Source organism: Musca domestica, unplaced genomic scaffold, assembly GCF_030504385.1.
Source record: "Musca domestica strain aabys unplaced genomic scaffold, Musca_domestica.polishedcontigs.V.1.1 75, whole genome shotgun sequence".
Lineage (NCBI taxonomy): Eukaryota > Metazoa > Arthropoda > Insecta > Diptera > Muscidae > Musca > Musca domestica.
Genome location: NW_026712393.1, coordinates 1542402 through 1553087, shown reverse-complemented (window position 1 = coordinate 1553087; position 10686 = coordinate 1542402). Strand labels below are relative to the sequence as shown.

The 10686-nt window shown below is 35.1% G+C and overlaps 1 long non-coding RNA gene across 1 annotated transcript; it reads right to left on the bottom strand.

Moving 5' to 3' along the window:
- Positions 1-2539: 2539 nt before the first annotated feature.
- LOC105262053 (uncharacterized) lies at positions 2540-3931 on the bottom strand. The gene is made up of 3 exons (XR_891646.3): positions 3395-3931; positions 3205-3339; positions 2540-3069 (listed from the first exon to the last, which is right to left on the bottom strand). It is a non-coding gene; the product is annotated as an uncharacterized LOC105262053 (long non-coding RNA).
- Positions 3932-10686: the final 6755 nt, after the last annotated feature.

Here is a 10686-nt window from a genome sequence, read left to right as displayed (position 1 = left end):
GGCAAATTTGCCCTAGTGACTGAATGGTTGTTGTTTTCGTTGGAAGTGGGTTGTACACTGTAAAAAATAATATGGTAAGAGATTTCCTTTTCTGTATCAACTGGTTAGCAAATTAATGATGAGAAAAAGTTGCAATGGATTTGAATATATTCTAAAACTAAATTACATTGTGTTAATAAGCGATGTTCTCTGGAATGCGCGAACTAATTTTGTTTCTGCAAATTTCAAATGAAAGATGACGTCACGACTAAGGTTTTTATAAACGTCAGCACCAAGATTTTTTATATCTGCATTTTATATCTTATGACTTACAGTTATTTTGTTGAGCACAACATTAATTTCGAAACATGTATTTTGAAAATATTTCAGTTCAATCAGGCGGAACGGCCAAAGCTAGTATTTTGAAATGTTGTATGTGGGTCAACGTTAGTGTATAAGTATGCGATAAGTCTGAACAGATCTATGATCTATAACAGAATTATGTTTGGAGGTAGGTTTGATGAAAGAACTTTACTAAATTGCTGCTTGTTAAGGTTTAAATAGAGAGGTGGATTTGTAAATGCATACTACAAGTATACGCAAAGTTCTGTATGATATCAAAACGGATATAAAGTGTAGGAATAGAGCTGAATTTTGCTACAACGAACATGGTGGTGCTCTATAGTGTACGAAATATATTTAATTCGGTGTGGATTTTGGAAGTAGAGCTGGGATTTTGAATTTTGGTAACGGGATCTGTGGGAGTGTGTAGCGTAGGATGGTACGGAGTCCTCAAAAAAATGTGAACATATCAAAAAATTCTATGACTCCCTGTTAAAAGGCCCTCTGAATACATTTGCTGTAAAAATACACGATATTCGGTAAGGAAGTCCTTTAAGAAAGGTTTGGAGAAAGGATCATTGAATTTTTTTCTAATAAATCCACGACTTTCCGTTAAAAAGTCTTGAAAAAATTTTTACTTTAAAAATCCATCACCATTGGCTAAAATGATTCTTGAAAAAAATCTTAAACCAGTAAAAAAAGTAGGGCGGGACGGAATATATGATACCCTACACCACTATACATATTTAGTAGAGCTCCCGTAACAGCATTTTTTGAATTTATTTGAAGCAGATCACACCACTACCTATCAACATTTGGCTTTATAGCAGCTAGGATTATATAAAAAAGTTATCAAAGCCCAGTTCCACAAAATGGAAACATACCTCACGAAATTCACTCCATTTGGGCTAATATTAGCCACAATTTGTACAACAAACGTGAAATTGGATTATAGAAATTTTTGGGAGCTACATCCAAATCAGAGCCGTTTTCGATAAAATTTGGCAAAGGTATTTCCAAACTTAAACACTGACGGACTTAAACACTGAATCGGATGAAACATATATATATATATGAGAGCTAAAGCTATATCTGGACAGATTTTATCCAAATTTTATGTACTTACTTCTTGACTGAATTCTGTCGAATGTACAAAAAATTCAGATCTTTTTGACTGATATTGGTCATTTGGTTCACAATTAACCTGAAATCGGTTGAAGATATATATGGGAGCTATATTCATACAATTAATTCAGACCTGTATCTGATATCTGGTACCAAAGATCATTGTTGTGGAATGCATATTACGCTTGTGAGGGACTTAAACCCCAAATCGGATAAAACATATATACGGGAGCTATAGCTATATCTGAATCGATTTATACTAAATTTGGAGTACGGGCTTTTAGGATGAATTCAGTCGTAGTTGGCAAAATTTAGTCCATTTAGGCTGATATTAGCCATTTGGTGCACAATAAACCTGATATCGGATAAATATATGTATATGGGAGCTATATCCTAATCTGAACCGATCTCGATAAAATTTGTCAGCGGTATTTTCGAGCAGCATCTAATGTCCGGTACCAAATATCATTTATGTGGAGTGCATATTATGCAAGTGAGGAACTTAAAAGTTCAAATCGGATGAAACATATATATGGGGGCTATAGCCATATCTGAACTGATTTTTCCAAATTCGATGTACTTGCTTCTAGACTGAATACGTTCGGATCTGCCAAAATTCAAGTCATATGGACTGATATTGGCCATTTGGTGCACAACTGACCTTAAATCGGTTGAGGATATATATGGGAGGTATATCTAAATTTGAACCGATTCTCACCAATTTCATAGGGTTTTTCCTTGGGCCAAAAAATATTTTTTTTGGAAAATTTCATCTCAATCGGATAATAAGTGCGACCAGCATTTTGTCCACAAAAATACATGTACAGACGGGCAGACTGACATGCATAAATCGACTCAAAAAGTGATTCTATGAAGATCCCCAAAAGTAACTATGGGTAGGAAGGAAGCGAGATTCTTCAGTCATATTCATGTACCTATTATTAGCCTATCACTGTTGACTCTCAATTATCTTAACTTTTAACTCTCTTAATTTAAGTTCAATTTTAAGCTCTCTTTCGATCTCGTTCTCTTTCTCCCTCTCTCACTCTCTCTCTCTCTTTCAGTCTCACCCACTTCCCAGCGGATTTTTTTAGCACATACATCTTCCATCTGAGACCAATGACAATGTAGGTGCGACCCATCCAAAGCCTGTATACAATTTCTACTTACATTTACACAGCGATGGCCTAGGCCGTCAGACGAGTCCGAAATCTACCGACAATGTAAGCGAGTGTTGGATGGGTCCGAAATCGACCGACAATGTAAGCGAATGTTGGATGGGTCCGAAATCTATCAACAATGTAAGCGAAGGTTGGATGGCTCCGATTCCATCAACATTTTAGATTGTGGAACTTAAATTTCAGCTGTATTTTATTAAAATATTCGTATTATAGAACAGAGTTTTCAACAATAAAATATTCTTATTATAATTAGAAATAATGCATAAAAAAAAAATTTATACAACTTATTCAAAAGACGTGGGAAGAAACAGAAAATTATTTTTTTTCCAGTTTTTTTATTGTAGGACATTGTTCGGAAGTGTCTGGCCTTAGGGAATTTGAAACAATTTCTAATTTTTTTTGGCGTAATCCTGTTCATTGAATCCTTCACATATGACAGCTTCTGAAATAAGGATATAAAATATAGAACAATTTTTTAATATTAAACAGTTATACTATAGAATAGACTAATGGACTACATTTTAAGGTAATATAATATCACTTTTCAATAAATATGTAAGAAAAAAATGTAACTTACCGAAAATGGCCATGTTTAAAAGTTTATATTCTTTAAACGCCTTTTTATTTTGGGTACCATCATAGAAATGCCAATAATCTTGCAGAAGTTTTTAATAAGGCTATCTGGTGAAATTATAATTTTTATGATACTAACCTGAAAGAAATTAAATTATTAATGGATTATAATGGAGAGTTTTAATTATTCTTACATATTTTCCAAAATCTTCTACAATTTTGGAATGCATGGAATCTGCTCATTTAGTACAATATCATTGTTTTCCAAACAGTCCGTCCTCAACTGTGCATTTCTTTTTAAATTGTCGGCTTCCACTTTCTTTAATCGTCTTAAATTTCTCCTACTGAATCCTGTCATTTTATTTAACTTATTTAATACACAACACTTACTATATTCTTAGTTTAATTATTTATTTTATTTTTTTAAGTTTTTTTCAATATTCACAACTTGCACTTTCAAAAACACTTCACAGAATAAGATTTTGCTTTAAAAAAGAAAGAAGCATCAAAAATGAATAACGGTACCTCACCGGCTGCAACAACACACAAAAAAAAAACTTTACAAAACACTACAAAGACATCCAATTCAGATGCAAGTGAGATGGACACATCTTATTATATTTTGTTTTGTTCTTTAAATTCTAACATGGATTTTGTTTCACAATGTAATAGCAATACGACTCATCCGATTCGGATGCTAGTTGTATGCTATTAACCACTGTTATTTCTTATTTTCCTATTGACAATATAGCATACATTCGTATTATTATTCATTAAATTGTAATGGCCAGCGGACTGCTGGGTTAGTTCCCACCAGAATATTATTGTTATTATCTATATTATTACACATTCTTTTACAAAATTCTCAATTGTTGTATACATCTTGAACAAATATGTTGATGTCGGTTATTTTATTTAAAATTGAATTTAAAAAAATTAAAAAAATAAATTAATTAATTTAACTTAAAAAACTATGTTATTTTTAAATATTTTATAAGAAACCTGAAACATAACTCTTCTCCATGTTACAAACAAAAGCACAAAGATATAATAACCTTACCACTATGCAATACATGGGCCAATTAAAAGACAAAAAAAAACAAGTAAAAAAGCTGTAAGTTCGGCCGGCCCGAACTTTGAATACTCTCCACCATTTGGAACGACTTTGGCAATTCTCAAAAACAAGAATATCAGTTAAAAATTCTGTTAAAATCTTAACAATACCAAATGTAACTGTTATATTAGGTTCTATACGACAACATGGACTTGCGTAGGTAACTTTTGTCATAAGTCATTACAATATTCAAATGTGAAACTTAAAAAAAAAATCGATGCATAATGTAGCTAAAATCATCAAAATACAGAATATCGGGAGGTACCGTTATATAGGGGCTATACGAAGACGTGGACCTGCACAGACAATTTTCTGTCTTAGGCTGTAGCATCCATTATGAACATCAAATACAAATTTGAAACAATTCTGATGAATATTGTCGCTAAAATCATCAAAATACCGAATATAGGGAGGTACCGTTATATGGGGCTATACCAAAACGTGGACCTATATGACCCATTTTCAATACCAAAAGTCCTGCAGACATAATATACATTTGAGTAAAATTTTAACAATCTACTTTAATTCGTTCGGAAGCTAGAGTGATTTCCACAGGCGGACAGAACAGAACAGACGGACGGACATTGCTAAATCGACATAGAATTTTATACTGATCAAAAATATATATACTTTGTGGGGTCTAAAATGTATATTTCGAGGTGTTACAAACGGAAAGACAAAATTAATATACCCTCCATACTATGGCGGAGGGTATAAAAATCACGAATTATATGGCCAGGGTGTTTTTGAAAAATATTTTAAAAATCTACATTTCATGGCCATTTTGGCTCTGAAGATTTTTAAAAATACCTCCTATAATGCCACTTCTCTTGACTAGGAGGTCCTTGAAAAATATTTGGAAAAACTAGTAAAAAGTATCCAATCATAATTTGACACATATATTAGCATGCACAGAAATTGGACAAAATTCGAGTTCTCGATGGCATTATAAAGTCTTTTGATTTTCAAATATTTGACCTTATTTAATTGAACGGATTTCTCAAAAAAAGGTTCATCCTTTATTACCAGAAGGGGTATACCGATGTAAGTCATTGGTAAGAATAGACTGAAAAATTGAGATGTGTTAAGTTTGAAGAGAATCGGTGGATTATTACTTGTTTTACAAGTATTGTGATTATTTAAAATTACGACGATCCGTGGGGGAGGCCTACATTCTTACTTGACCTGACATTGATTTTACTTTTTAATATGAGGTCACCCTTAATAATTGCACTACGCATGTATCCATACAGTTAGTTTTTATGCCATAAAATCAATTTCTTCTCAATTACCCTCTAGTTTCTCACAGTGTAATGAAAACGTATTTAAATTTGTCCCAGCTCCCCAAGCAACCGAAATGCAATCGTTTAAGGGTCAACAAGGGACCATTCTTTGGCTATCACATGTATGAGTGTGTGTGTGTGTATGTGTCATCTTGTGCGTGTGGGTTACACATTCAGAGGTGATTATAGGCCGGCAAACAAGACACCCCTTGATGATGGCAGCTACCGTATTATTGTTGTTGTTATTATTGTTATTATTCTGATATGTTGAATGGCATGTGTGTGTGAGTGTATGTGTATGTTGGCAAAACATTTGCACACGCAAAACCGTTTCTCATGCAAATTGGTTCGTTTAGTCCTTTCCGTGCGATTTTCAAAATAAAATTCAACAATATTTTTCAAATCAATTTTAACAATGGGATTAAGACAGGACGACACATCATGGGAGAAGCAGGAGCAGGAGCAGGGGCAGGAGCAGGGGCTAGGGCCAGTAGTGGCCGAAATAACAACAAAACAACACTTAAGGCTTCAATGATTTTTGATTTTCCTCTTTTTTTCTTTTGATCGAATGGAAATTATTATTTTGAAGATTTTTTCCCCATTTCGTTTCATGGCAGGGTTTTGATATGGAAATGATAAGTTACCTTTAGCAAGGGGACCAAGTTGTTTTTGTTGTTGTCATAATTTGTTTTCCTCAAGAGTTACCTTTTTTCCGTTTTACCGGCAAGGAGTTGTGGGTGGTTTTCGGTAATCCTTAAGGAATCCTTGGTGATAATTGCTGGCCATAGTATTTGATTTTTTCTTTTTCAATTTTTGGTCATTGATTTCATATGAGATATGTGTGGACTTCCTGGCTTTGGATGTTGCTATCACTCACTTTTGTATAAAGTTCCTATGGCTTTGGGGCGGTGTAGCAACAATGGCCAGAGGGTTCGAGGATATTTCCCCGAAGGCATGTTGGTATGCATGGTTATGACAATTTAATAAAGTGTTTTTAAGTTTTTAATCCTATTTTTTATGCGAAAGGATTCTGTGGGGATTTCATCGAAGGAAGGGATATACATACACAGACATATAAGAAATATGTGGAATATTAATGATACATATGAAGTTAGTAAATCGGGTTTGAAAGTTACAATCAGTTTGCAGATAGAAAAATGCCCTCAGCATATGTTCCAATGTGAAAATTTCGAACCGAATGGTGGACTCTGCTAAGTATACAGGGCGAGATGAAAAAACTGTAACAAAGTCAAACGATATAATTTTTACATTTTTATTTAAGCAAGAAATTAAAAAATGTCGAAAATAGCATCACATTTTAGAATAAGTTTAGATATGTTCGAATTGGCCACCTTTGACACCAATTATGGCATTCAAACGGCCAATGAAACCGTCACACGCTGCCCGAATGTTGCTCTGCGGTATTTTGGCCCATTCCCGCTTGATTGAAGTGATTTGGTAAATCTTAGTGCCAATCTTGGTATCCGGAGATTTTGGTGACCATTGTGCTCTGGAAATTAAGCCAAGAACCTCATTTTGTAACCATCCTTGGGTGGCGCGTGCTGATTTCAATAGTCCTGTTGGAATGTCCAAGGTCTGCGGCCAAAATGTGAGCGGAGAGCGACCATCGGCTGTTATGGCGGCCCACACCATCACCATGACCGGCGCTTGAGTTCTGGTGGCCAACCGAAGGTGCACATTTTCAGCTGACCTCTTTGTGAAGTAAACACGAACATTTTGTTTGTTTACAAAGTTTCGGCCGAGCGAAGCAACTCTTTAGCTATTTTGAGTCTATTTTCTTTCTTTTGCGGTGTAAGTTCTTGCACTTTTTGGAATTTCAATGGCTTTACCCCGAGCTCATTTTTCAAAATTTTGACCTATGGAGCTCAAATATACCTCTGTCAAATTATACCGAGATCGGTTTAAATTTGGATATAGCTCCCATACATATTCAAACCATTTTGGGTTTATTGCGCACCACAAGGCAAATATCAGCCCAAATGGACTGATTTTTGGCAATCCCGGCTGATTTCATCCTAGAAATAAGAACTTCAAATTTAGTGAAATTCGGTTCAGATATAGCTATGGCTCTCACATATATGTTTTATCCGATTTGGGGTTTTAAGTTCCCCACATGCGTAATATGCACTCCACAACAATGATCTTTAGTACCAGATAAGTTATGGGGCCCAAAAATACTTCGGCTAAATTGTATGAAGATCAGTTCAGATTTGGATATAAATCCCATATCTTCAACCGATTTCGGGTTAATTGTGTAAATAATAGCTAATATCAGCCAACTGGAATGTCTTTCGGGATGTACGTTTACATTTGTTGGATATATTTTTTATACCCTCCACCATTTTGTTTCTAACTCATCGAAATAATAATTTTAGACATTGATCAGAACAAAATTCTAAGACGATTTAGCCCTTTCCGTCCGTCCGTCTCTCCGTCTGTTGTAATCACGCTAGAGTCAAAACGAATAAATTTAGGAAGCTACAATTTTGCACAGATCAGTTTTTTGTCTGCAGGCATGTACGATATCTTATAGCCCCATATAACGGTACCCCCGATATTCGGTAATTTTATAATTGTAGCCAAATTTGTCAATAAAATTGTCTGAAAGTCCACAAAAGTAGTTTCTTCTGAGTACTTTCAACCTGGAAGAGGGTCCACGATACCGTTTATCCCCTCAAATAACGGTACCTCCCTATATGCGGTATTTTGATGATTTTAGCTACATTTTTCAATGGAATTGTAAAAATGCATACTAGAAGTTCTTTCTAATCACTTTACCCCCTGGAAGAGAAATGTCTATATAGGTCCACGATATTATATAGCCCACATACAACGGTACCCCCTGATATTCGATATTTTGACGATTTTAGTACTAGTGACCCACATGTGAAATTTGAAGATACTAGTACTGAAAATATAGAATTTAGAGCAAAAATTTAGTTATTCGTACTTCCCTGTACCTTTTTCCGTACACAACCCCAAAACCACTTATTTATCAAAAACCTCGTATCAATATTTGGTAATATTCGAATAGGATTCTAGCTCATAAAGTGTAACATTTTAATCTAAAGCAAGTAAAAAAGCTGTAAGTTTAGCCGGGCCGAACTTTGAATACCCTCCACCATTTGAAACGAATTTGGCAATTTTCAATAAAAAATAAAATCCGTTCAAAATTTAGTTAAAATCCTAAAAATGCCGAATTTAGCCCCTTATATTAGGGTCTATACAACTACGTGGACCTGTATCATCAAAATCATCAAAATGACTTATATCGGGAGGTACCGTTATATGGTGGCTATACGAAGACGTGAACCTGCACAGACCATTTTCTGTCTTAGGCTGTAGTATCAATTACGAATCCCAAATACCAAATTTGAAACATTTCCGGTAAATAATGTCGCTAAAATCGTCAAAATACCGAATATCGGAAGGAAGGGTCATACGACCTGCATAGACAATTTTCTGTCATAGGCTGTAGTATCTGTTACGAACTTCAAATTCCAAATTTGAAACAATCCCGGTGAATAATGTCGCTAAAACCTTCAAAATACCTAATATCGGGAGGTACCGCTATATGGGGTCTGTGGACCTGAACAGACAATTTTCTGTCTTAGGCTGTAGTATCCATTATGAACTTCAAATACCAAATTTTCCGGTGAATAATGTCGCTAAAATCATCAAAATGCCGAATATCGGGAGGTACCGTTATATGGGGCTTTATGAAGACGTGGACCTGCACAGAAAATTTTCTGTCATAGGCTGCAGTACCCGTTACGAACTTCAAATACCAAATTTGAAACAATTCCGGTGAATAATGTTGCTAAAATAATTAAAATACCTCATATCGGAAGCTACCGCTATATGGGGTCTATACGAAGACATAGACCTGCACAGACAATTTCCTGCCATAGGCTGTAGTATCCACTTCGAACTTCAGATACCAAATTTGAAACAATTCCGCTGAATAATGTTGCTAAAATCATCAAAATACCGAATATCGGGAGATACCGTTATATGGGGGCTATACCAAAACGTGGACCTGCATGGCTCATTTTAAATACCAAAAGTCCTACAGATATAATATATGTTTGAGTAAAATTTCATCAATATATTTTAAATCGTTCGGAAGCTAGATGATTTCCACAGACGGACAGAAGGATGGGCATTGCTAAATCGACATAGAATTTTATGCTGATCAAGAATATATATACTTTATGGGGTCTAATATGTATATTCCTTACTATGGTGGAAGGTATACAAAGTTGTTAGTACTTGAGGATTTTAATTCCTAATACCACTTAGTATGCCTTTTCAAAATGGGCTATTAACAGCGACATTCATGTGAAATTTTAAGATTCTAGCCCTGGTCGTTTCTATGGGACAATGAGGCTATTTCTTATAATTTTATCTACATCGATTTTTCAAAAATTTTTCCTTTCGTCGGGGAGCTGCATTAATTCCACATTTCATTAGAAGTTTTATTTCTCAAAAATCTGGCATACACTTCTTTTCTTTCAGCACGCTACAAATATTTACTCCACATTCATAAATAGCAGCTTTGATTACCTGCATTCCAAATTATTGTAAATTTCTCATCACAAACCAAGCATTTGAATGGGTGTGCCCACTTGGATAAGATTTCGTTCATTTGGTATTACCCCTAAAAGGAGTCTCGGCAAACAGGTACTACCACGTGGCAATGCTTGATTTCTGAGAAAATTAAACCAATTTCGGAAATGCGTTTAATGTCATTTGCATATCCGCCAGATACACGAATGTTGCGATAAAGTGCCTGGTCGTACCCCTGGCTAAGGCCATTAAAATTAAAAACTGAAACACATTTACAGCTGTTACCCCACGTGACAAACAGACAGGATACCCATGGCACGGTGAGAGGCTATGAAATTGTGGGGTGTTGTTTTTTTCTCTTCTGCCCTGGCTAGAGTTGGTTAATGTTACGGATAAACTTAACCTCAAATGCCGAAAAAAATTAACCCTTAAGATTTTTTTTTCGAATCTGAACAGAGGATGCTCTGGGTGACGTTAAGGCAACACTTGGTGGTAAGCA